Below are 23,933 nucleotides of genomic sequence, written 5' to 3'. Positions count from 1 at the left end.
CATTATAAAAAGAAAAATATTAGGGAGGCTACATTTTGTGAGAGATTGAATTCTAGTGTGCGTTGAAATGTAAGAAGATTTACTTTGGTTTGTGTTATAATAAATCAAAGCGCCAAATTCAAAGATTTTATTTTAGGTTTCTGTGCTTTTTACTGTTTAATTTACAATTGTATTCTTGAAAATGCAAGCTGATGCTGGTGAGGGAACACTCCGGGCAGCAGAAAACATATTTCTCAATTTTAGGGATAAAAAAGTACTATTGAGAAAACGCTGTCAGAATATGAAGCAACAAGATGAAAAAGTGCGGGAAGCATGTGCCCATTTCTGAAAAAACTATTGATACTAACAGCTCAAGTACTTTGGTGAGATTGAAATATTTCACACTGGTCTTTATGGACTGTGCACATAATGAGAAAATATAAATGCCAGCTGACAACAGAAACAAATGATTAAACTCCCTCTTCTTCCTTGTCCTTTTATCAGAGCTTCTGTGATGATTAATGATGGGAAACTAATGAGGCCTAAATAGCTCATAGGGCCCACTGATGCAGAGTGAAAAAAAAACAGTACAAGATGTCACTTGACGCAATACCAGTGTCTTTTATGTTACAGGGCGTGTGTTATCACTTTCTACCACAACATCCTGTTTCCTGAGTAACTGACATGAGGAACACAGTGGTGAGAAAACATTGGCGCTATCATCTGCAAGGGCAAATCCTGTGCATCGAAAGCAGGCAGCGACCAGCTAATTGGAGCTCAGCAGGGGATGGAAACAAAAGCAGCAGTGATGTCACCACAAGGCTATGGCTGGTCCGGGTTGGATGCCTTTCCTGACCCTGTTCCAACCTTGAATGGTCACCCCTCCTACAACCCACCACCCATTCATGCCCAAGAACTTCTCCTTCACTACAATGTCGCAGTGGCAGCTGAAATACTGAATGTTGTCATGACTTCAGCCATGACAAAGACAGACACTGTTCCCTATTGAAGAGGCTCTCGGGTTAAGACTACCACTGAATAGCTCCTCTACCACTTTCCACAACACATCCCAGAATCCTTTGCTCTATAAACACGCTTGTCACTCAGCCTATTAGGTGTCAGAGTCATGCAGAGGCCTCCAGCCGACTCGAGTTTGGAGGTGCCTGCCGTGTTAGCCCCCCGACAAGCAGACATTGTTAAAACAATGGTCTTCTTTGTTCGTCTTTCCACGTTTCATCAGCAGGGAGTTGGGTGCCGGGCCATGACGTAAGGGACATTCATGCTGCTCCTGCCAGATGCAATGCTGTCTTTTGTTTAAAGCTGAACAAGCTGAAAGACAGACTTTTTTCTTTAAAAACCATAAAATGGTGTAGGTAGATATCTTGTTGTTTCATTACTATCACTATCACTATCAACAAACCCCCTTGATTTAGCCTATACTCTATTCTATCTCTGACACATTTGTCATGAATGTTAGAAATTGAAACTCAAAGCAAATACAGACTAAATGACTTGTTGTGTTGTGTTGAAATGGATCTAACGGAACCAAAGTAACATGAAGTAATTCATCAGTTATTCTTGGAATGAGGAAGTGGCACAGGGCGCTGTCTACACATCTTCTGTGTATATTTACTGTGGGTTGAAATCCCACACAGCTTTTTTCTAGAGTCTGTGTACAACAATTTTTTGTTGGTAAAAAAGCAACTTTGTCACACCAGTATATACTGGTAAGACTGACAGCATCTATTAGTGCATCAGAGCGTTCACCTCCCACAACAGGAAGAAGCATCAGGATGGACACAACCCCATCTACCTTATCCCTGTCCTCAGCGTCAGTCAGCCGAAAAAGTCAGCCATATACTTTGGTGTTTGACAGGCAAATAGGCCACTTCACCTGCTCACGGCAACAGTTGCTGTAATTGGATAGAAACGCTTCACGGGGTGTCTCAGTCAAATTGGATGGTTCACTGATATATCCGGTGTATACTCCGCGCACTATTTGCCTACAGTCGTTGGCCCTGACACCTGCCTCCAGTCCCCGGGGTGAGACCACTGGCCTTGAACAACGTGGTGCCGTGTACACACCATCAGTTATTGCCTCAGAGAGTAACTAAATCATGGCTGTTGATGAGTATGAGAATTATGAGTAATATTGCATGCTTTTCTTGAATACCCAAGTACAACATAAAGCATGATAATATCTCATTTGCATATCTCATAGGCCCATTTGTGTTGTGTTTACATGGTTATGTTTCACCACAGTCAGTTCTAATCGAAGACCCTGCCTTGTCATCTTAGTCGTACTCAAACGTCCACTCTTGGGTTCTCTAAATATAAGTTATTTGCATAAATTATGTGAACACATTTAACACATTTCCCATGTTGCTTCCATGTAGTATTCCACAGGCAAAAAAAGAGCGGGGATGTGGAGAATCCTTCACACTGCTCATTAGACAGCTCCATGAAGTGAAAAAGCAGAGGCTGTTTCTAAAACGTCAGACCACAAAAATAGACCACTGAGGATGCCCTGTTCTGTAGCTACTTAATTAAGTCTAATTACCATATGCAAGTGTTTGTCGGTGTAATCCCTCATTCGTCCAGGCGTGTTCCATAGTAGAAAAAGCTTTAGTTGTAGTCATCTGGACTCAGTTTGAAAAAAATAGACGTTTCGACTCTCATCCAAGAGTCATTGTCAATAACTTATGCAAGTGTTGTTTACTTCGGCCACTACGTAGTATACCGACACTTTCTTTTCCGATGGAAGAATGTTCCTATATTGTACAAACAAAACATCATCTCAATTACAAAATTACCTCAAAAAGAGTCAATCCACACATTTATGCATTTTTGAGGCGATTATCCAGCTATTAGCTATTTACCTGAATGCTGGAGGAGCTAAAGGGGCGCTGCAACTGGCTCTGTTAGAGTTCAGATTCACCAGAATGACAAATGCGATCACAAGAGGAATATTCCTTTATAAACATCATACATTCTGCCAATAGTCATACTTGCCATTATGTGACAGTTAATATCTCCTGTTTCTTAGCCACTTTTAATACAAAACAATTCTTAAGTTGTGTAGAGTTTCCTACATTTTGGACAAACAGGCGAGTGACCTCATGGTGGGCGGGTGTCTCTCCAGTGTAGCAGAACTTTGCATTTGTTGTTATGATCAAAGTGCTCGCAAAAATATATAGCTAACCAATGCAATATGTCTAGTATGTAGAGTTGGCCACTAACTTGCTGTAGAACCAGGCCCCCCGGAGTGTCAGCGGCTGACCCAACACAAAATTGCCTTATTGATCTCCACAGCGATTTTCCAGCGCTGCCTTTTCTCCCCACGACTCAGAGCAGCAGTTTTGTCAAGAGCTACAAAGAGTACCGTAAAGACATGGAATAAGCTGTGTTTGTGCATAAGAATTGAATGGGCAAAGGGAGATTAGATGGTCTTGCTGAGTCATATTTTTCTCGTACCTCTTAGAGACCCAAGGGACACTGTTTCACTGCAAAAGTGAATATTTAATGTGAGTTTGTGTGGAGCTGTACTAGGATAATGCTTTTTCAAACACATAAAACTGGCACACATTCTACCTTTCTGCAAACGTGGCTGTTATCCAAGAAGACCCCTGTAGCGAGGCAAAATAGGCAAAATAAGGTTCAACTCATGTTTTTTGCCCAAATGCACTGTTCAGCTCACCTCATAATGATGTGTTATGAAAGACACAGACGATTAACACTTTTATTTCAGTCATTTCTATGCATAGTCAGCTCTTTTTTATGAACAGTCAGTGTAAGTAGAAAAATGGGTTATGAGAGTGTCTGTCCAAAAATAGCTTCTGTTAGTAAAGCCCCAGAACTCTCTCCTACCTCTAAATGTTTGAAGCCGTGCACAATTTCATGCTTATTTAATGCTCTTGTGTACTCTAGGTGCTCACCGGCCAGGGTCAGATTACAGGGAAAGCAGAGCAGAACACAAGAAGGAACAGGAGTCTGGAAGCATACAGGGATTTAGATGTATTTGAATCTATTCTGTATCTTCAGATTACTGTGAAGGGTGCCACCCAACATCTGTTTCTGGAAACCTTCTCATTATTTTGCTGTGGTAAGGAGTCATTTTACTTAGCTAACAAAACAAAGAGCTTTATGTCAATTTGCCAATTAATTTCAAACGTCCATTGAGTTGAATATGGTTAAGTTAATGGTGCTCTATGCAACCTTTCCCAGTGGAGGGTCCACCATTTCCTCATCTCCATGGAGATGTTATTGTTTTGCCTGGAATGCGTACCTTTAACGCAAGTGTTTTAGCTACGTAGGATCTACGTACCTATAACTTGTACTCCCTAATACTCGTTTAATGAGATGTGTAGGTCAAAATATAATCCCTGAAATCAATTCTAATACATAAACCCTCAATTTGAATCACAAACAATTGTCCAAATTACTGCTGGTCGTATGCAAAACATTAGCTTGAGTAGGAAAGGATGGATCATGTGTGGCAAATAATCTAGTCTAGAGTCTAGGTCACACATCTGCTGTTAGTTTAAGAAGATTACATTAAGATCAGACTCCTCTAGTGTTATCAGTTCACATGGATGACGCCTGGGATCCATTGGAGCACCAACAAAATGTAGATACTCCACAAACAAAGAAACAAAGGGGGGGATGGGGTCGTAGAAGGAACTTTGGACTTCCAAACCAAGACAAGATGTTTAAAGGAGAATAATAACAAGTGAAGAACTACAGCTCAGCTAAGAACATCATGAGTCATCAAAATCTCCATTGTTTTACTTTGTCCAATAAAACAAGCAGGGAAGAGCGGGTGGCTCTGAACAGCTGAAGAGACACTTTCCAGGACTGTTTTCCTCAACCTTTCCGATAACAAGCTGGGGAAATTCCCAAGCTTGATTCCTGTGCTCTTTTCGGGGAAGCGTGCGAGATGACCTGTGACCTCGGCATGCAGAAATGAGCTGAGGTTGACATTGAGAGACCAGGGAAGTAATCTGACACTGATAATCTTTGACCCTAAGGGAGACGGCACTTCTGCTGAATTCTCTTCCTGTTTCCTGCTTCCACCTGGGAGCAGAGCGCAGCCATTGTTTTCAGCCGCTCATCCAGACAAGACAAACTATCACTGAGGGGTAATCTGAGGCCAGTGAGACATCATTCAGTATTTATGGTTAAATAACATCTGATATTTCACACAGGGGATGTAATTTATTTTATACAGCCAGATGGCAAGAAGACAAACCTCAATACGAACACAAAGAATTCTTTAATGTTGGCTGTTCAAGCTTCATGACGTAATTAGTTGAAGTTGACTTTATCCGATTCTTGTAAGAGTAGGAATGGGAATGTTAAGGTTATTTAGGTATTTAAAATTCTGTATAAGGGAAATCCGAATAAAGAATTACAGCAGTTGTTTGCAGATACCATCATGTGCTGATGTCACACTATGGGGATAAGCGCGAGCATTTCTTTGTCAATAATGTAGTGTGTTCATTGTAAATATACAAAAGTAAAACTAATGACAAGACAAATTATCCTCTGAAACACAATATACTGTAATCGCATTTGCACCAATAAATTATATTTATATCTGTTATTATATATATTTAAGACCAATAATAAACAATTATAATGTATATGTACAATATATATGTAAAATGTATGCAAATTAATAACATCAAATATAAGTTAGTGCAGGTCAGTCAAAAAAATATTCATCAGCTAATATATTAGAATAAGAGGACGCCGAGCATGCCTAAGCCATAAAGTCATAAAGTCGCAAGAGAGAAGAGCTCATTAAACAGTAAAATCAGGAGAGCCTTCAAAAGGAGACCATGTTTATGCACATGAGAAAACGACGGCACAGTCACATTACCATCCACTCCACAGAGAGCACAGAGGGCTGACTCAGCAAAACATCAGCACGGGGAGCATGGAAAGGTCGAGAGAGCAGGGTCATGAAGCAAGGAAAATACCGACTGCATGATAAAGTATGTTGCACATAATACCATTTCCACAAAGAGGATGTTTGCTGAACCGAGATTGCTATTGAATTTAGTTTCTTCTGCTGTTTAATTTTGGGATTTTCTAACTTTCTGTTTGTTGAATCAACTATTTTGTAAAGCCCTGCGAGGCAACTGCTCTTGAGATTTTGGACTCTGTTGACTTGTTGGTCACATGAACATTGGACATTTTACACAAATCAATATACTTTACAGCATAGTTTGGCGGCAAGACTTTTGCCTCATTCTCCCATTAAAGGAACGGAATTCCCGCTCAGCCGGACGTGCGGAAGTTACAATGGAATTGCTGATCCATGGCAATAATAGGCAAAAGTGGGCAGGCTTTTTATGTGATCATCTTTTACGATCTGGTGAAAAACGTTTATACCTTTTGTAATCCAGACCTTGAATCTCAGGTCAGTATGTTTTGAATAGCTTCTTCCAGGTCGAGAGAACAGATTATACCCAGGGATTCTCAATTCTTTCCATATGACTGCACCGCTTGTCATCTTCCTGTAAGTCCTGCACAGGAACCTCTAGTAAGATTTTCTTATTTGACTCTCTGTTACGAGGCAGCAGCGTCACCAGCCAGTTCAGTCCAAATGGAGATGGTAGCACTGGTTTTCACAGCGAGCCAGGGTGGTCATCAGCCCCGCAGAGCCAGAGAGACGCAGTCCTGCACCTCTCATTGGCTTTGCCTCTGCGTTGCCCCCTGAGGCACAGACTCTGGCCCCGGGGAACAAAAAGATATGCTGGGCACTTGCCACGGAGCTTTAAAACAAAAAAAAACAGAAACAAGTTGTTCTCAAATTTTGGATTTCCCATTTCAAAACGGAAATCCAATGGCCAGCAGGTACACGGACACCGCCCCGCTTTTATTAGAAAACTGCTCACTCACGTTATAGATGATTGATCCAACCGGAAAAAGCTCTTGAAAGTAATAAACCATCATAAGCCTAATGCATTTTAACACATGCATTCAGACAAACATAATTTAAAATAAATGAGGAGTTTGCGTCTTTCCTTACTCAGAATGACGACAATTAGTAGGCTAATACAATTAATCTTTATTTCATTTTACAATTACGTTTTTTTTGTTAAATCAAAGCTGTATATTATGAACACTCTAGCTCTATATGCACCTACCATGCGGTCTGGACGAGTCCTTCGGTAATAGCAGTCAAAATAAGCCTCTGAAAAAAAATGACCTCGAAGACACAGCCCTCATTGCCGCTGTTTTGGCCCGTCTTTGCTGCATGCGTAAAAGCACCTACGGTATTATTATCCACATAGACAGCTTAGACTTTCTAGAATAAAACCATTTCATCCAATTTACAGAAAGATTAATGTCCTAATATGTAGGGCCACTCCATTTTGCTGTAAACTAGTTTGGTTGTGTCACTGAGACGCTGTAGTGCAGCTGAATGCAGCTCCAGAGTGACGCTCCTGTTTGTGTCGCTTTGACCATTCATGGCTCTGACTGGGCAGCGCTGGATTTAAATACTCTGAATTCAGCTACTAATTCCAGAATAAAAGTTAACCTGTTACCATCCACCTATTTTCGCCCTGTGCACAATGGTTGGACATACCCAAATGGCATTGCTTATTAAAAGAGGATCTTATGTTCCACATGCAAGTGTGATGCATCATTAGAAAGCTTAGGCCTTCTAGTTTCTGCAGATGTGCACATGGACACTGTTAGGGCTTCAGAACTTGCACTACAGAGGCCCAAACATAAACAAAACATCCTTTTTTAGTCTCGCCTGAATATTGTTAATTTGTAATGGTCCTGAGCATGACATACTTCATTGTGTGCATATGCTGTTCACTGTACATGATGTTTATCTTGTTGACAACAACTGTGTACAGTTTCAGATCTCTAGGAACAGGCATTTTGGTGCTGTTGACCTTTTTGTATCAAAAAGTATATTCGGAACAAGTGATCCAAATATGTGCCAACTGTGCCAAACTGTTTTATTACAATTTTAGCACCTCTATGATCATAAAACATACATTTTGATGTTTTGTAGGCCACTAATAGCAATTATAACTGCTAAAAAAAAAATATGTGAAAATGTGTAAATATGAGTTTACCCATGAATTTCCCATATAGAGGTTAAAAAAATATATATATATATATATATTATTTTTATTTTATTTTTGTATTGGTATAATAATACATATATCTAACAATATGCACGTCCAAAAGGCTAATAAAATCAGAAAACGTTATGCGCAAAATCCTGCCGAGAAATCTGGCTCTTTACAGCCTTCCCTGAGCCTTACGCACGGGAATACAGAACATTCTGTGTCAATCAGCCCCATTGTCCCGCCTCTCTTTTTAAAGCTATTTTCATTGGCTAGAATAATCTGTCAATCAATCTGAGCTACGTCATTCGCACGCGGCGCTGTTTAGATGTAAACAGACTAATACATGTGCGTCGCAAGCGGTGCATTTTTTTTTGCGGAGGCTGTAGCAAACAAACCCGTGGACATAAAAATTCGTGGATGGTCTCATTCTGTAGGTAACAGTCTGAAGAAAAGAAGGATACCCAACATTATTTTATAGGTCAAACAGGTCATTTGTTATGGACGGAGAAATGCGCCGAACAAGCGCATTCTCGTCCGGCGAGAAACGAAGAAAAGTTTGTTTACTTGACAATATCTCGAAATCGGATAACTTCAGGAAAAATACAAGTGGATATTGTTTTTCAATGGTTCCTTACGGACAGACTGAGTACAAGGATGTACAGAATTAAAGCCGTTTCGTCCGTCATAAACAGCAAACAGGTAGGACATGCGTTTGTAAAAGTTGAGACTTTCTCACAAACTATTGGCAATTGCTTCTTGGGGCATATTATTCAATGTAAATCAATGACATATTCGTTTTGTTGAGAAAATAAGCTTTAAAATGATGTATGGCTTGCTGGTATTGACCACGGAAATAAAAGTGATGATGTAAGAGAATATTTGAGATATAGAAAATGTTCGCCGGCGGACAGGTGGGTGGTAACAGCTTCAGCACAGATCACACCAGTGACAACATAGGACTTACTTTTTTTTTATCAAAGTCAGTGTGGAGAGGAGAGAAGCTTCTGGTCAGCTAACATTAGCATACGCTGATGCTGCTGTTGTCAACAACTGTTAAGAATAATAGTAAATGTTGCCTTAAAGGCATAATGGATGACTTTTTTGCCCCAAATCTGAGTCTCATCTCCTCTGGACTGCTGATCAGTCCTGCCACGTATCAGTCATAGAACGCACCTACTGCTCACCTGCAGCTGCGTGCGGCTCGTCCCCATGAGAGCAGCACTTCCGCTTGAGTTCTCAAATCGGCAAAAAATAGTCCATTACGCCTTTAATAAACCCAATTTAAAATGAATCAATTTTATAGGCAGCTGATTACATGTTTTATAATCAGCTGCCTATAAATGATTTATTTTGCATTACTAAATATATCGGCAGTTAGATATCAGAACCTCCAACTTCCTTATTTATCAACCGCATATAGGCCCCACAAAATCCATATCGGTCTGGACCTAATCAGTACAACTGCATGCTTCCTTGCATGTCCATGAGAACTTTCCAGTTGTTTTTTTATGGACCTGTAATTCCCTCCAAGACTCCAATTGGCAAATCCAATTGGCAACATATCCAAATGGAATTTTGTTTATACAAACATTTTAATTGTAGTTCTAAAACATGAGATGCCAAACTAAAGGTACTGCAGAGCCTGTTTAAAGGCTAACAATAACACAAACATTGCATAATATTTGTCCTTTAAGACATACAATTCAGATTGATTACTAAAAATAAATACTGTACTTAAATGGAAATAATGGTAACAATGCATGCTTAAAGTAACATGATTGAGTAAAACTAAAGCTGAATTTTCACTGCACAAAAATGTGGAAGCTGAAGTATAGATAAATCCACAACCAGCTAAGCTTTCAGAGCTATGTATCTTCCTACGCACTGGAATACAGACGGAGGGGATTGCATTTTTAGGACAGAGCTTGGGGCCGCTACAGCATTGTAGTAGTAGTAGTAGAACATGGAAGCATATATTTTTAGCTGAAACAAAAATGGGCTATGAGTAGCATGCACTTGTTGTTATGAGCAACAGGCTCAAATCCTTCTGCTGGAAGGTACAGAAAACTACACGCTGTATGTTTAAGGCAGGGCTAAAAGGGTTGCAGCAGTGTCAGCTCAATTGCCAAAGCTGAAGCAATACAGGCTTCATTAGTAAGTCCTTTTAGTATAGTCATTAAACCAAAACGCCAGTAAATCTTAGCTGCCCCAATCAAATTAACTCATTCTGTTTTGTTATTGTTTAACTCAATACCCCTAAAGCTTAAATAGTATATATGTATGCATCCTGGCAAGTAAAGCTCTTTTATTTTATTTTTTTCCTAACATATACACAGTCTATTATCTCAAGCAGTAAATACTTAAGTACTATTATCTCAACCTCAACCATTACCTAGTACTGCTGTGTTTCCAGCGGGCAAAACAATACACTAGCGAGAAGGTACAAACTGTTTAGGACCGTTAATTACAGTTACATAGCAAAGAAAACATGTTGAAGAGGCATAACTTTCCTTTGTGCATGAGCCACCTGCACAGACCTCGCCCCAGTCCCACTGCCTGCACTACACCGAATTACCCTGCTGGGTCCCCTTTTCTGACAGTAGCTGTGTGTGAAATCAGTTTGTGTCTGTGTCCTCTCTGACAACGCTAATAGACATCACCAAACAGCACAGCAGCGAAACAAGTGCAAATTCAAATGGTAGCGCATGAGTCAGTGTGGCCTCTAACCTGCCAAGCTTATAGTGAATTCTAACAAGGGCACAGTTTGCCAGGGGCTCCATCTGTTTCACCAAGCAAGGATGATGTGAACGGGGCAGATATGAAAGAAAATAATCTCGCTCTCGTGACAGGAAAGCTACTGTAGCGCGATGGCACGGTATTTCTGATACACTCAACAAGCTACTAGGTACAAGTGTGGTAGAAACAAAGTGAAAATGGAAGTGACAGTTGCAGAGGGTAAAAACTGGAAGCCCAAACGACAGAACCAACAATGTGAAACTTCATCCAAGCGAGTGTCAGTGGAGCAAAGCAAAAGGCTGCAAAAGGGCCCTTACAAGCAGACAGTGGAGATCCCTTCCGCTCACAGTGACTATACATTATTAATGGCAGCTTAGAACAAATGAGTTCAGAGCACAGGGAGGGCTAGAACCAGCCTGTGCCAGTCCCCAAAGAGTCGCAATATTGGACCAGTCCCAGAGAAAAAGGAGACAAATCTATTGCAATTAAAATCAACTGCGTAGAGTACGTGGTAAATGGATGTAAATGTTGTTCAATCACGCTTAAATAATAAGAGTATATAACAGAAATCCAGATGTTGTTTAGTTTTTACGTTCAGTTCCATTTGCATTAATTTTTGTCCCTGGGATCTGCACTACACTGGGGCTGCAACTATTAAAAAAAATTAGCAGTCCACTAATTCTATCGCACTTTCAAATATATTTTTAACCACATAAATGTTGAAAAATGCTGACTGAAGGCTTCTGGATAAAGAACATTTACGGATAAATTGTATTAATCATTATTTTCTTTATCGTTTTATTGTCTGTATGGTCCAGATAACGACGATCAAAATACGTTGATTATTCTTTATAGTCGACTACTACTATTACTGTTAGTCGATTAATATTGCAGACACAATATTTCATAAATATGTTCAAAAGTGAAGGATAGGCTTGCCTGTAGCTGTGTGGGCCGTGCAAATAGGGCTGCAACTAACAACTATTTTCCTTTCTAGCGATTATTCTTCCAATGAATCGACTGGATGGATCACAAAAGGCCTGTGAATACAATCTTTGTTTTATTTCTCAAATTTTACCCAGATAAGTCTAAAGTTAAGCTGCTTGAGCACATCTTGATCAAATTAACTTGCAAATGTACATATTTTAAGTGTAATTTTGATGTAATTATTGCTTTGTCTGATCTACAAAACCTATTTTCAAAGCACATGGCAGGTTTTGAACTCTGTGTATAGTCAACATAACAATTAGTGGATTGCTTAATTTGTTAACAATTATCACATGTTTTACTCCTACTTACAAGGCGGTTTGGTTCGAGTTTTTCTGCTGTATTAGCTTCTCTCGTTCTGTGCAAGCGCGTTGTATGTCCATTAAAGTGTCGACTGGATAGCAAAGTATAAATTCAAGTATTTGTAATTTGTCAGAATATGTCAACACCCAATTTTCCAGACGCTCCTCTAAACATTGGCATTTATAGAAATTAATAACACACATGACAAGACAGAAGCACACAGAAATTGATGACCACTAATGGATTCTGAACACCCTACAGTGTATTACATATCAATTACGGAATATGACTAATTGATTAGAAGGTCACTGGCACAGAATGGATTTTTAAAAAGGTCACTTTCAGATATTTTCACAATTGATGTCTGTTAGTAATGAGTATTCTCCATGTAATGTATCACTGTCTCTTACCAGTAGCTCTGTAATTACAATACTGTCATCTGAGCAGGCATCTCCTCCTCCGTAGCATTGCAATAACACGTTGTGTCGAGTATTTTGTTGTCATTCATGTGTCCTTTGCTCCCATGTCTTACCTGCTGTCAGATACCTCTGTATTTGATTCAATTACAGAAAGATGCATAAGCGACAGCCAAGATTTTTAACACAACATATTGACAAAAATACAGCTCATCGGTCCAAGATTACTATGTCAGTCAAATGTAAACGCATGGAGATGAATATATTTATTGAAGTACTGCACATACAATCTTCTCATTAGAGGTATTTGTAGTAACTATGGGTATGAGAATACTGGACTAATTGCCAGCATCCACCCTCAGAAACAATGGGTACTTTTAAAGTCCCTTTGTGCTTACTCCCCAGTGAGGCCTGTTTTCCATTTACTTCAAAACTTTTCCCAAGAGCTTCCAGAGCAATAGTGAGAGTAGAATATTAGAATAAAGGAAATAAAGGAAACATTCACATATTTTTTCACTGGTTTACATGAGTGAGTATTCTATATCCTGATAAGTGTTTGTGAAATGAGGAGTCACATGGAGTTTAAATTCCACACATTTAGAGATAAAAGAAACATCCAACTGAGACAATTCTCCATCTGGCAATTGGCCTTCTACACGCATCATCCAAACAGCCATCCAGCCAGACCCATTAAACTGAGACAGAAACTAATTCACCAATTATAGTCGTTTTATGACTAAATGTGTATGGGGGACTTTTCTATAGTGGTTTTATTTTTGTATGCGTACACAGTTTTCAAAATGTTTTGTCCTCCTTAGGAAAATTACATTTGATAGAAAAAACAAAAACATACTCTATATTCATCAACACATTTCTGAACAGGCAGCACAGCCGAGAACATCAGTTTGAAATGTTCCTGTACTTGTAACGGATCAGATATTTATATATCAGATATTATATAATGCCAATTCAAATTTATGGTGAGCCTTATGAGGAATACATCAAAATCTCAAGTTTAATCATTGTAGTTCTATTAAGAAAGTGTACTCAAGAAAATCTAAGTAATTACTATATATACCATAGTATAAATAAATTGCTCAATTTTTACGTTATCAATGTAGTTTTGCATTGGTCTAAATTGAAAGTGACTTAATCTCTCTTCCCGTGATGGAAGCACAACCCATCACCTGGGATCAATGAAGGATGTCACTGAAACATCTCTGATACTGAAACATCTATGATACTGAAACATCTATGATACTGAAACATCTATGATACTGAAACATCTATGGTACTGAAACATCTAAGATACTGAAACATCTATGATACAGAAACATCTATGGTACTGAAACATCTATGATACTGAAACATCTATGATACAGAAACATCTATGGTACTGAAACATCTAAGATACTGAAACATCTATGAGACTGAAAACTTCTATGGTACTGAAACATCTATGATACAGAAACATCTATGGTACTGAAACATCTATGATACTGAAACATCTATGAGACTGAAACATCTATGGTACTGAAACATCTAAGATACTGAAACATCTATGAGACTGAAAACTTCTATGGTACTGAAACATCTATGATACAGAAACATCTATGGTACTGAAACATCTATGATACTGAAACATCTATGGTACTGAAACATCTATGAGACTGAAACATCTATGGTACTGAAACATCTATGGTACTGAAACATCTATGATACAGAAACATCTATGGTACTGAAACATCTATGAGACTAAAACATCTATGATACTGAAACATCTATGGTACTGAAACATCTATGATACTGAAACATCTATGATACTGAAACATCTATGATACTGAAACATCTATGGTACTGAAACATCGGTACTGAAACATCTATGATACTGAAACATCTATGGTACTGAAACATCTATGATACAGAAACATCTATGGTACTGAAACATCTATGGTACTGAAACATCTATGATACTGAAACATCTATGGTACTGAAACAGCTATGATACTGAAACATCTATGATACTGAAACATCTATGGTACTGAAACATCGGTACTGAAACATCTATGATACTGAAACATCTATGGTACTGAAACATCTATGATACAGAAACATCTATGGTACTGAAACATCTATGATCCTGAAACATCTATGGTACTGAAACATCTATGGTACTGAAACATCTATGATACTGAAACATCTATGGTACTGAAACAGCTATGATACTGAAACATCTATGATACTGAAACATCTATGGTACTGAAACATCGGTACTGAAACATCTATGATACTGAAACATCTATGGTACTGAAACATCTATGATACAGAAACATCTATGGTACTGAAACATCTATGATCCTGAAACATCTATGGTACTGAAACATCTATGAGACTGAAACATCTGAGACTGAAACATCTATGGTACTGAAACATCTATGATACTGAAACATCTATGGTACTGAAACATCGGTACTGAAACATCTACGATACTGAAACATCTATGATACTGAAACATCTATCTATTTTCACTTCTCTCAATCCGTGCACCAAAGCCATGATGACCTCACATCTCTGGAGGTGGCTTAGTTAGCAGTAGGTTTCCACTCTAATGCTTGACTAAATTAACTCAGGAGATGGATTGTGCTTTTAGTGCGTATCTCACATAAAATGTGAAATTAGATCATTTACATAGTGTAAAATCCTGGTTTGAATGGAAGATGCACGTCAATGGACTGTTGGCATCAGCTGACCGATTTCATATCTCTACATCCACTTCCTGGGCATAAAAAGTTAATTAATGTATGTATTTCAAGCCATTTTATTTTGTCTACTCTTGGGTATTGTAACTTGGAACCAAAAGTGAACCCTACAATACATACCCTGCCTTTATTATTAATTCAGTTGAACTAGCTGGGGTAGCCAAGTTTTTATCAACAGTAACTTTCCCACCACTGACCACATTGTTAGCTCATCTATGTACTGCATGTAACTGGCAGTCGCCTGTTTGGAAGAGTTAACAAACTCTGCTGATGCTTTGTGGCTTGTGGGGTTATTCTGTAGAAAAAATATGTCACCACAGTCTGAAACTGGACAGTTGAGTTCCACCCATTTCCTGTTGCTGTTGAACTCTGGGGAGACAACAAATGGATGACTTTCATTCTTAACAGGAAAAGAAAAGAGCAAACTCTGATGTCTGCGTGTACAGATGGTCTCTGACATGAAAACAAAGCACTGCAGATTAAGTTAAGAATTGATTAGTTTACATGAAAGCTGTTTTGTAAAGCTGGCTTAGGCTCTATCCCCCAAAGAAAGATATGTAATCAGTCATGATTTTGGAATGGCTAGCTAAATTGGGAGAGTGATTTGTGTGTTTTACACAAAATAGGTCCCATCAATACCATAAGAGTAGCTCTTAATGATTCCCGCTATGACAGAAAGCTTTCAAAGTGACTTTAAGATGATAAAAAATACACTATTATTAACTCGGTTAACTAGGTTTGTCTAGTATTTCTTTCTGGTCCCACTCAATTTAGGTCAGAGCTAGGAGATGAGGAAAAGAAAACAGACCCAACTGTGGACAGACAAATATTCTCACAAGACAGAATGAGGGTGATGTATTAACAGGATCTCAATCAACATAAAACCTTTTTTTTTTTTTTAAAGTAAGCATTAACCAAATTGAAAATGTAATCTCTCTAATCTCTTTGTCAGGGGGAGTTATTATGAAATAGATGATTCAATGCACTACATAAATATAAAAAAATATATGCAGTGTTAGCACTCAAAAATGTACACTAAAGGGCCATCCAATTAATTATCATCATAGCTGTTTCTATACACGCAAACCCTCAAAGGAGGACTTCCACTTCAGTTGATGCTTGGCCTCATCAACTGTCTTTCTAACAATATGCAATAACTCAACTCAGGCAACATCCAATCATGACAGAACCCCAAAAAAATGCAATGTTTCCCAAATGATTACTGTGCTGCCATTTGATTACAGTACTAATTGAGATAAATGTACATCCAGCTTAATATCTCGTGCAGACATTTGGCGAGTTAATGGCTATTAGACCAACAATGCTGATGAAGAAGAAAATCACAAGGGAGACATTTTCCTCTGAAGTTGAGTTAAGTCTTTACTTTATGAAGCCATTGTCCTGTCCGGGGATAAAAGCATGATTGCAGGCAACAAAGGCCGCTACAGAAAGGATGATGTGTTGTTCCATCTCAATTGTAGGTCAAAGGCTTGGCAGCTTCAGCCGGCTGCCTTGAAAGTAGGCTGAAACCATGCTTCAAAAGGATAACCGGCTGATTTGCGATGGAGTAGGCCAACCCTGGCATAAACAAAGGTTAAATTACAAATTACTGAAACTGAAAGTCCTGTATATGACAAAAAATAAGTAAAGAAATAGATAAATTGTAGTTAAAGATAGCCTGCTGCCCTGGCACTGCTCCATGAATACAAGCATGCATGCAGTTTCTGACCAATTAGGTAAGCATAAAGGCAGGGGGCAGCCACTCAGCTGGGGCTCCAGCCGTCTGCTGATTACATCTAGGCCACTGTCTCCCTCTTTCTACATAATTTCCCTTTTGCTGAATTTGGATCAAGCGTAAGACCACAGAGATGAGCGGATGGGGTGCTGGAGGCAGGGCGGGGCAATTTTAGTCTCCACCTAGTCCTAGTAGAAGGGAGTCACAGTGCCAGCAGAAAACAAGGCTATGCCAGGATCTTTGATCTCATGCACTTTCTTCCACTTTAGTCGGTTCACACGTAAATCCATCCATCCAGGATTCCCAGACTTCCTCCTCCCCAGACACTTCCTCCAACTCCTCCGGGGGATCCCGAGGCGTTCACATGTAAATCAAATGACAAATCATCTTACATCTTTGAAAGTTCACAATAATTAATGGAACTACCAAACTTAACACCAACAAATATATTATGTTGCTAGAAATGTTGATACACCTGACCTTAGAAGCACTGTGCAACTTGAGAGCATCCACTGAGGGATGACTATATGTTTTCCAACAGAAGCCAGGATTTAGAAGTCGAAACACAATGACCCCATTAAGTCAGCAGTGCTGTTAACCCAAGATAAATGGGTTTCCATGGAACTTATTGCAACATCACAGCCATGAACTGGGGTTTGCTGATACTGTATAACATTTTGGATATACCCGAGGTGATGAAATCTGAGCAAAGAGGACATTGAACTTTCATACTGGGGCAGCATTTATGTGTATGCTTTTCAGTGCTTGAATGAGGCCTAAATGTACACATTTTGGCCTGGGATACAACCTTGTGCTTTTACTGGCAAATGACGCACGACCCCCAGACTTTGGTAAACAGTCGGGGGGCCCTGACCAGCACAGCAAACAAACAGCTCTGGAGCAAAAGACTGCAAATACAGGAGCAAACATTATACAACAAAATCCTGCTTTTGTTGTGTAATGAAGAAAAACTTGTAGTATTGACTTGGAAAGGCAAATTTCTTTCAAAGAAAATTATTTATTAGATGACATGTATGGTCACAAATCACCCTAAACTATAAAGCTAAGATCAACTGAGGTGAAAAGGTGATTAAAATAAATAAATCCACTCATGCTAGGCTGGGGCAGCGAGATCTGTCTGAATGAGGCCAGCTACACACAGTCACACACCTCTTCAAATACATGTCTTTACAAAGAGTCTTGTACCCTTAAGCAAATGCCCCCACCACAAAGTCAATGCAGGAAGGAAAAACTGGAAAAAGCACGTTAGCTAAAAGACATTTTTTTCCTCTCTTGTTGTTTTTCTTTTTTTCTCCAGTTGCTTCAGGAAAAGTCCTAATATTCAGTAACATACTGTTTAGGGTTTATCATCACAGAGATAAAGACCACTCTTCTCTCATGCTTCACCCATCTAATCCAGTCCGTGACTCCCACTGATCCGGTCCGTGTTTTATGTCTTGGTGGCTCCAACATGCTTTCACAAGCAGAGGCAGCAGTGCTTCTCCTCACAAACACAACAGGAAGATCCATGGGACGGAGGCAAATACTGTCCCAGCTCAAGAGTAAGCTAAACAAGAGTGAGTGGATGGTATCAAAATCAATATCAATGCTTAAAACCTAGCAGTTTAGATAAAGCTGTTAGCATTTTTGTTTCACAGATTAATTGTGTAGGTCCTAGTCTATTATAAAGCAGTGGGTGGATGAAAAGTGTATTTTCTTGCATTAGTGTTTAAGTTATAACTAATTCATTCATTTACTTTAATTGCGTACTTGAGTTTCATTCATGAAGAAAAGGCCTGAATATAAAATTAACATTACATATGAAATGAAAGAACAATAAGTACATACAAATGCCCCGACGCCCTAAAATATGTTTATAAGTATTTTTATAGACATTTGATCACAAAAAGAGTTATTTAACATTTTAAATTTAAAAACAAGAATGCAAAAAATAATACTACAAACAACTATAAACCTTTCAGCCTATACAGTTCTCCTACAGCGCGTGCATGACCGTATGGTCAACCACGCGCCAACCCAGTAAAACTAGAGAAACACAGGGCTTGCAGTCTTGAGATCAAAAGGTCACTTTTTTTCAGAGAAGGCCTCTGTCAATGCCCTGCACCCTCTGCAAGTTGAGAATATCTCCCTAAGCAGCTCCATATATTAATATTGTTTGTGGCCAGCTGCTTTCTCCCACACATAAACAGACCAAATGCTTTGATGTGTACACATTCCAAACACCAGTCACTGACATTTGTACGGCAGCCACAGAGGAAAGCAAAAGCACAAAACTGTGGCCCAGTGGGAGCGCTACAAGGGTGTAAGCCTTTTCTTCTGACTTTGTTCATCTCTCGTTTTTTACCTTGGGCCCAGCAGGCAGCCATTTCCCCGGCTCAGACTGAATGTTGTTTGGCACACCTGGTTCTTAGTGGGAGAGCACAGGGAAATGGGGCAGAGGCGACTGGGAGGCGCCGGCTTCACAGCAGCCTTTTATTCAGATACCCAGTGCACTGGTCATACTGTCAACCTCCTCCAGTCCTCCACCTAAATGTCCTGACCCAGCTTTGAAAACAAGAGCCCATTATAGTGAAGGCACAACAATAGATATACACATTTTATTCATAATGGATGGATGGATGTGTGGATTAAGACAGTTAAGACAGACTCTGCTCACATTTAATTTATTAATTTAATATGGACATTGCATTTACATTGGACGAACCAGATGCAATGTTTTAAGTGTTATTGCAGAATATGCTAATTTTAAACACCTGTCCGTAGGGCCAATTTAGAGTTGTCAATTTTTACCTAACACATGCATGTCTTTGCACGGTGGGAGGAGCCGGAGTACCCAGAGAGAACCCACGGTAACACGGGCAGATTCCACCCAGAGAGCTCATGTGATGTTGGTCTGGTCCATTTGCTCCAAGAGCATCATTTGCTCCAAGAGCTGCGTTTGGATGATTTTTTACCGGTGCAGGGTTATTTTTGGTTCTTTTTCCAGATAATGAAATGTGTAGGTACGTCACTGGAGCGTAATCTCTGAATGGTTGCTGCGCCGCTCAAACTCCCAAAACGCCCAGAGTCAAACGCTCAATACGCTGGATTTGCACTCAAAACACACCACAAAACGCTAGACGCCCAAGACGCGCGTCCACTTAGACTTTGAATGTAAACTGTACACTTTAATGCCACAGTGCTAAATGTATTTTTTCTGTTATGTGCCACAATGTCCTGACATTCTTGCCCTCGTTCCCTGCAGCAACAGCATGCTTGCACAGCACTGGGCTGTCTTTGTTTAGCATTCAAAAGGTGCAAACTTCATCCAGCGCAAACAAAGCCTTTCAACGCACACTTCTTTTGATGCACCACTAGTGTTCAGTTACATCAGACTCTAACATTACCTGGACAACAGCTGCCTGAGGCATTCAAATTACAATCACACATAGAGTTTGGTGATATGAAGATTATACTGTATTGCATAGGTGTTAAACTCTGGCCAAATCTGGCCCGCCAGATGTTTTAATCTGGCCCGCCGAACATTTCAAATTTATATTTAAAAAAAAAAAAAAATTGAATCCATTCATAGAACCGTAGTTACATCCGTAACCGTTTTTATCGCTAAAACTATTGGTCCCACAATGCCGCCGGTGGCCGCCCCTCCCCCTCTGCTGCACTGCTGTGTGAGCTGCTGAGGGAGAAGTGCACTTTAAGCACTTTTGAGCAGAAGTTTAGTGGTGTGTCAGTTCAGGTGTACAGATAACTACACAGACGTGGAAATGTTAGTTAGTACATTTAAACGTTTTTTTTAGATCTTGAGAAGTTTATTTTGTTATAAAGTCAGATGTTTATCTCTGTGTAGAACTGTAGATCAACTCTGAAGTTGTAATGCACATAAACTGAAGCACAGTGTTGGTGAAATTACTTGTTTTTCTAAATACATTTCAGTTTATGAGAACAAAGGTTTTGTATTTTTTTTTTATCGATCCAGTAATTGCTTCAAAACAGCGTAGGCTATATAAAGCTATTTATTTCTTATATTTATAATAGTTTTATGTTTTACGTTATGTTGGGCCCGCGACCCAGCCTGAGCGTCGAAATTCGGCGGTCTAGCCAACGTCCATATTCAATTTTACTTTTTGATGGACAGTGTGTTAATGTGAAAAAAATCTTCTGACTTTATGAACTTGTGTATCATGGTGGACTTGTAAAATACTAGATTTAAGTTGAATGTTAGAATTTTTGATTGCACAGTGATGTGAATGGTGGGGAGAGATTTTTGTTTGAAAATGAATGATGTATTAGGGCTGGGCAACAAATCTAATTAATTTAATTAATTCCTTCAGTAGAGGTCACCTACACTGTGGCACGGAGCAGACAACATCAACACTTCACACTTCTCCCTCGTGGCTATTTTTTTTTCCTTTAAAAAAAATATTCTTGGGCCGTAGGAGATGAGAGAGAAGGGAGGACATGCAGTAAATTGTCTGGGCCATGATTCGAAATCATGACACTCCAGCCAGCTGCACATGGGGCCTTGCATGGGTGCTGCCGCCTTAACCACTCGACCGCCCGGCAGCACCCACGCGACTATTTTCAAAGGAAGGACAAACTAAAGCCCAACGCATATTTAACCAGCCGTTATCACTTAATTAGAGCCGCGAGTTGCATCTTTGAGGAGCTTTAATAGTTTAATCTGTGACAGTTTTTGTGCTGTCTGCTGTGCAGCGGCTGCGGTACATTGCAGCCTCACTAATATTTTCGGGAGTCCAGCAAACAATCAAGCATCTTTTTTAGAGAGCTGCAGCCTGAGCTTGGTGAGAGAACACAATCATGAACGATCGGAGCACCTCTACTTATGAGCTTCCCTACAGAGCAGCTTTGATTAGAATCGATTAAAATCATAATCGTCCAAAGTGCAAAAAAAACAACAACAAATGAAATATGTTGTATGTTGCTTTTAAATTAATTCACATTACACTTTAAAAGAGGAGTGCTATTTTATCTATTTTACACATCCTTTATGTGCAATAATTTTACCCCGCGACCCGGCCCCGGATAAAGCGGCAGAAAATAGATGGATGGATTAATAATTTTCTTGGCTTTGTGGACAGGCGATTGTGGTCTGCTGCGGTACCATTAGGGTGTCTGGTTTGAGCTAAAGCAGAGGCACCATATGCCAAAGATTCAACGAAGCATTAAACCAGAGAATCCCTGATATAACACTGCTTACAGACTACCTTCATCTTTGCAGATATGAGATACCTGCCAGAGTTGCTGATACTTGCCTAGAATGACTTGGAGTGATTTGTTTGTGTCTTGCGTCTTAGCAGTTGACTCCTTACAAAAAGGTGTCCCTTTTTACTCTGGCTCTCTGTCTTGGCAAGATGTAAATGGGGTGTCTGCTTTCTAGTAGGTGGTAGTTGGGAAAATGATGCCCATTCACAGCCCGGGCAGTGGAACACTCAATGGGCTGGGTCAGACGTGCTTTGTTGGCTTTGAAAAAGAAACCCTCTTTTACATTGACTGGCACTGAAATGAAATATCTGCACACAATGGCTACAATCACATTGCAAGTAATGATGCCCATACCAGATTTTTTTTTTTAAGTGTGGTTGTTCACATTACAAAAAAGTGCGATTACCGTTTGTGTCTGGTGTGAACGGAAAGCAGCTTGATGTGGCCCACAAGCGCACAAAAGAGCTTTTTCTCTGTATTTACAGAAGTGAAAAAGACACGTTACCTGGCCACATCTACTCTTTTTATTGATGTCCTTAGTTTCTTTAAATTTAGGAAGAAGGTTTTTTCTTTTCCGCAAGCATTGCAGCCAGGAGCGCTTAATCACTTGCTCGACAAACTCCTTTGCAATCTCCTCAAATACCAGCCCGATTATTTTTGCCTGAATTTATTTGTCACCCAATATATTGATTAGTTCACAAACTTCTTCCACTGACAGTTTTCGGCTCCTTCGTCTACCATTTCTCTCCACTTTCTCTGTTGTTTTCTGGTGCGTTGACTCAGAATGTTGCTTATCGATTACGTTTAGCACGAACGGGACTGAGCGTTCGGACATATATCGGATTTATTACCACATAGGAAAGTGGCCTGGGTCAGATTTGTAAAATTGGATTTGTGCTGTTCATACTGTCCTGCAAAAATCGGATACAAGTCACATATGGGCCAAAAAAATAGATTTCGTATGAACGTAGCCATAGTAACACAAATGTAACTCAAGCAAGGACACCAAGCAATTCCCTGAAGATAGCCTCATATTCCACAGAAAGAATGAATGAATGCATTACCCCCAAGCCAGCACCCTTAACATTCATTGGTAATTTATTTGCACATTCTAAATATTTATGTTCCAATACACTTGTTTATCCTATATCAGGGCAAAACAAGGACAAGAGAGTCTGGGTGGGCCAGCAAAATGTGGGCCTCCAGGAAACACAGAATCCATCTGGAACGCAGCCAGAAAGCTTGACACACTGTGACAAGTGCCGCTACAACAGCTACTAAAGCGCATGCTATGATAGAGTATGGACATGCAGTGAGCCGTAGTTGAGCAAACGCCATCTCTCCAACGCCCTCACTGAAAAACACAATTAATAATCCCCAGCAGAATTGGGCAAGAAGGGTGTGATGAAATCAAACTTTCCCCACACCTATGACCCAGGGGCATAGAACTTTGCAGAGCTCAGCTAAAAAGAGCAGCCAGGCAAAGTCACACTGACATTCAGTTGAAAGAGCATAAAAGAGAGTGAGAAGAGAGCAAAGCAGGGATAGTGTACTTTAGACACCTCACTATCATGTAGCACATCACCTCCAAGTCTAAAAGCATGAGTAGCCTGTGAGAGGAGTGACAACAAGACTTAAACGTGTCACACAACAAGCACAACAAACAGGCCAAAGAACC

The 23,933-nt window shown here is 39.7% G+C and overlaps 2 protein-coding genes across 3 annotated transcripts in view; one reads left to right on the top strand and one right to left on the bottom strand.

Annotated features, from left to right (window-relative positions):
* The window catches only part of ago3a (argonaute RISC catalytic component 3a), a 479,754-nt gene that overhangs the window by 216,210 nt on the left and 239,611 nt on the right, over positions 1-23,933 (top strand). The gene's annotated exons all lie outside the window — the stretch shown is intronic.
* LOC140374521 (mannosyl-oligosaccharide 1,2-alpha-mannosidase IA) overlaps positions 1-23,933 on the bottom strand; it is a 212,864-nt gene that overhangs the window by 187,767 nt on the left and 1,164 nt on the right. The gene's annotated exons all lie outside the window — the stretch shown is intronic.

The sequence above is a fragment of the Eucyclogobius newberryi genome, unplaced genomic scaffold (genome assembly GCF_026437365.1).
Source record: "Eucyclogobius newberryi isolate DKJ021-1_F unplaced genomic scaffold, fEucNew1.0.hap1 SCAF_3, whole genome shotgun sequence".
NCBI lineage: Eukaryota > Metazoa > Chordata > Actinopteri > Gobiiformes > Gobiidae > Eucyclogobius > Eucyclogobius newberryi.
This window is presented reverse-complemented; position numbering and strand designations above follow the sequence as displayed.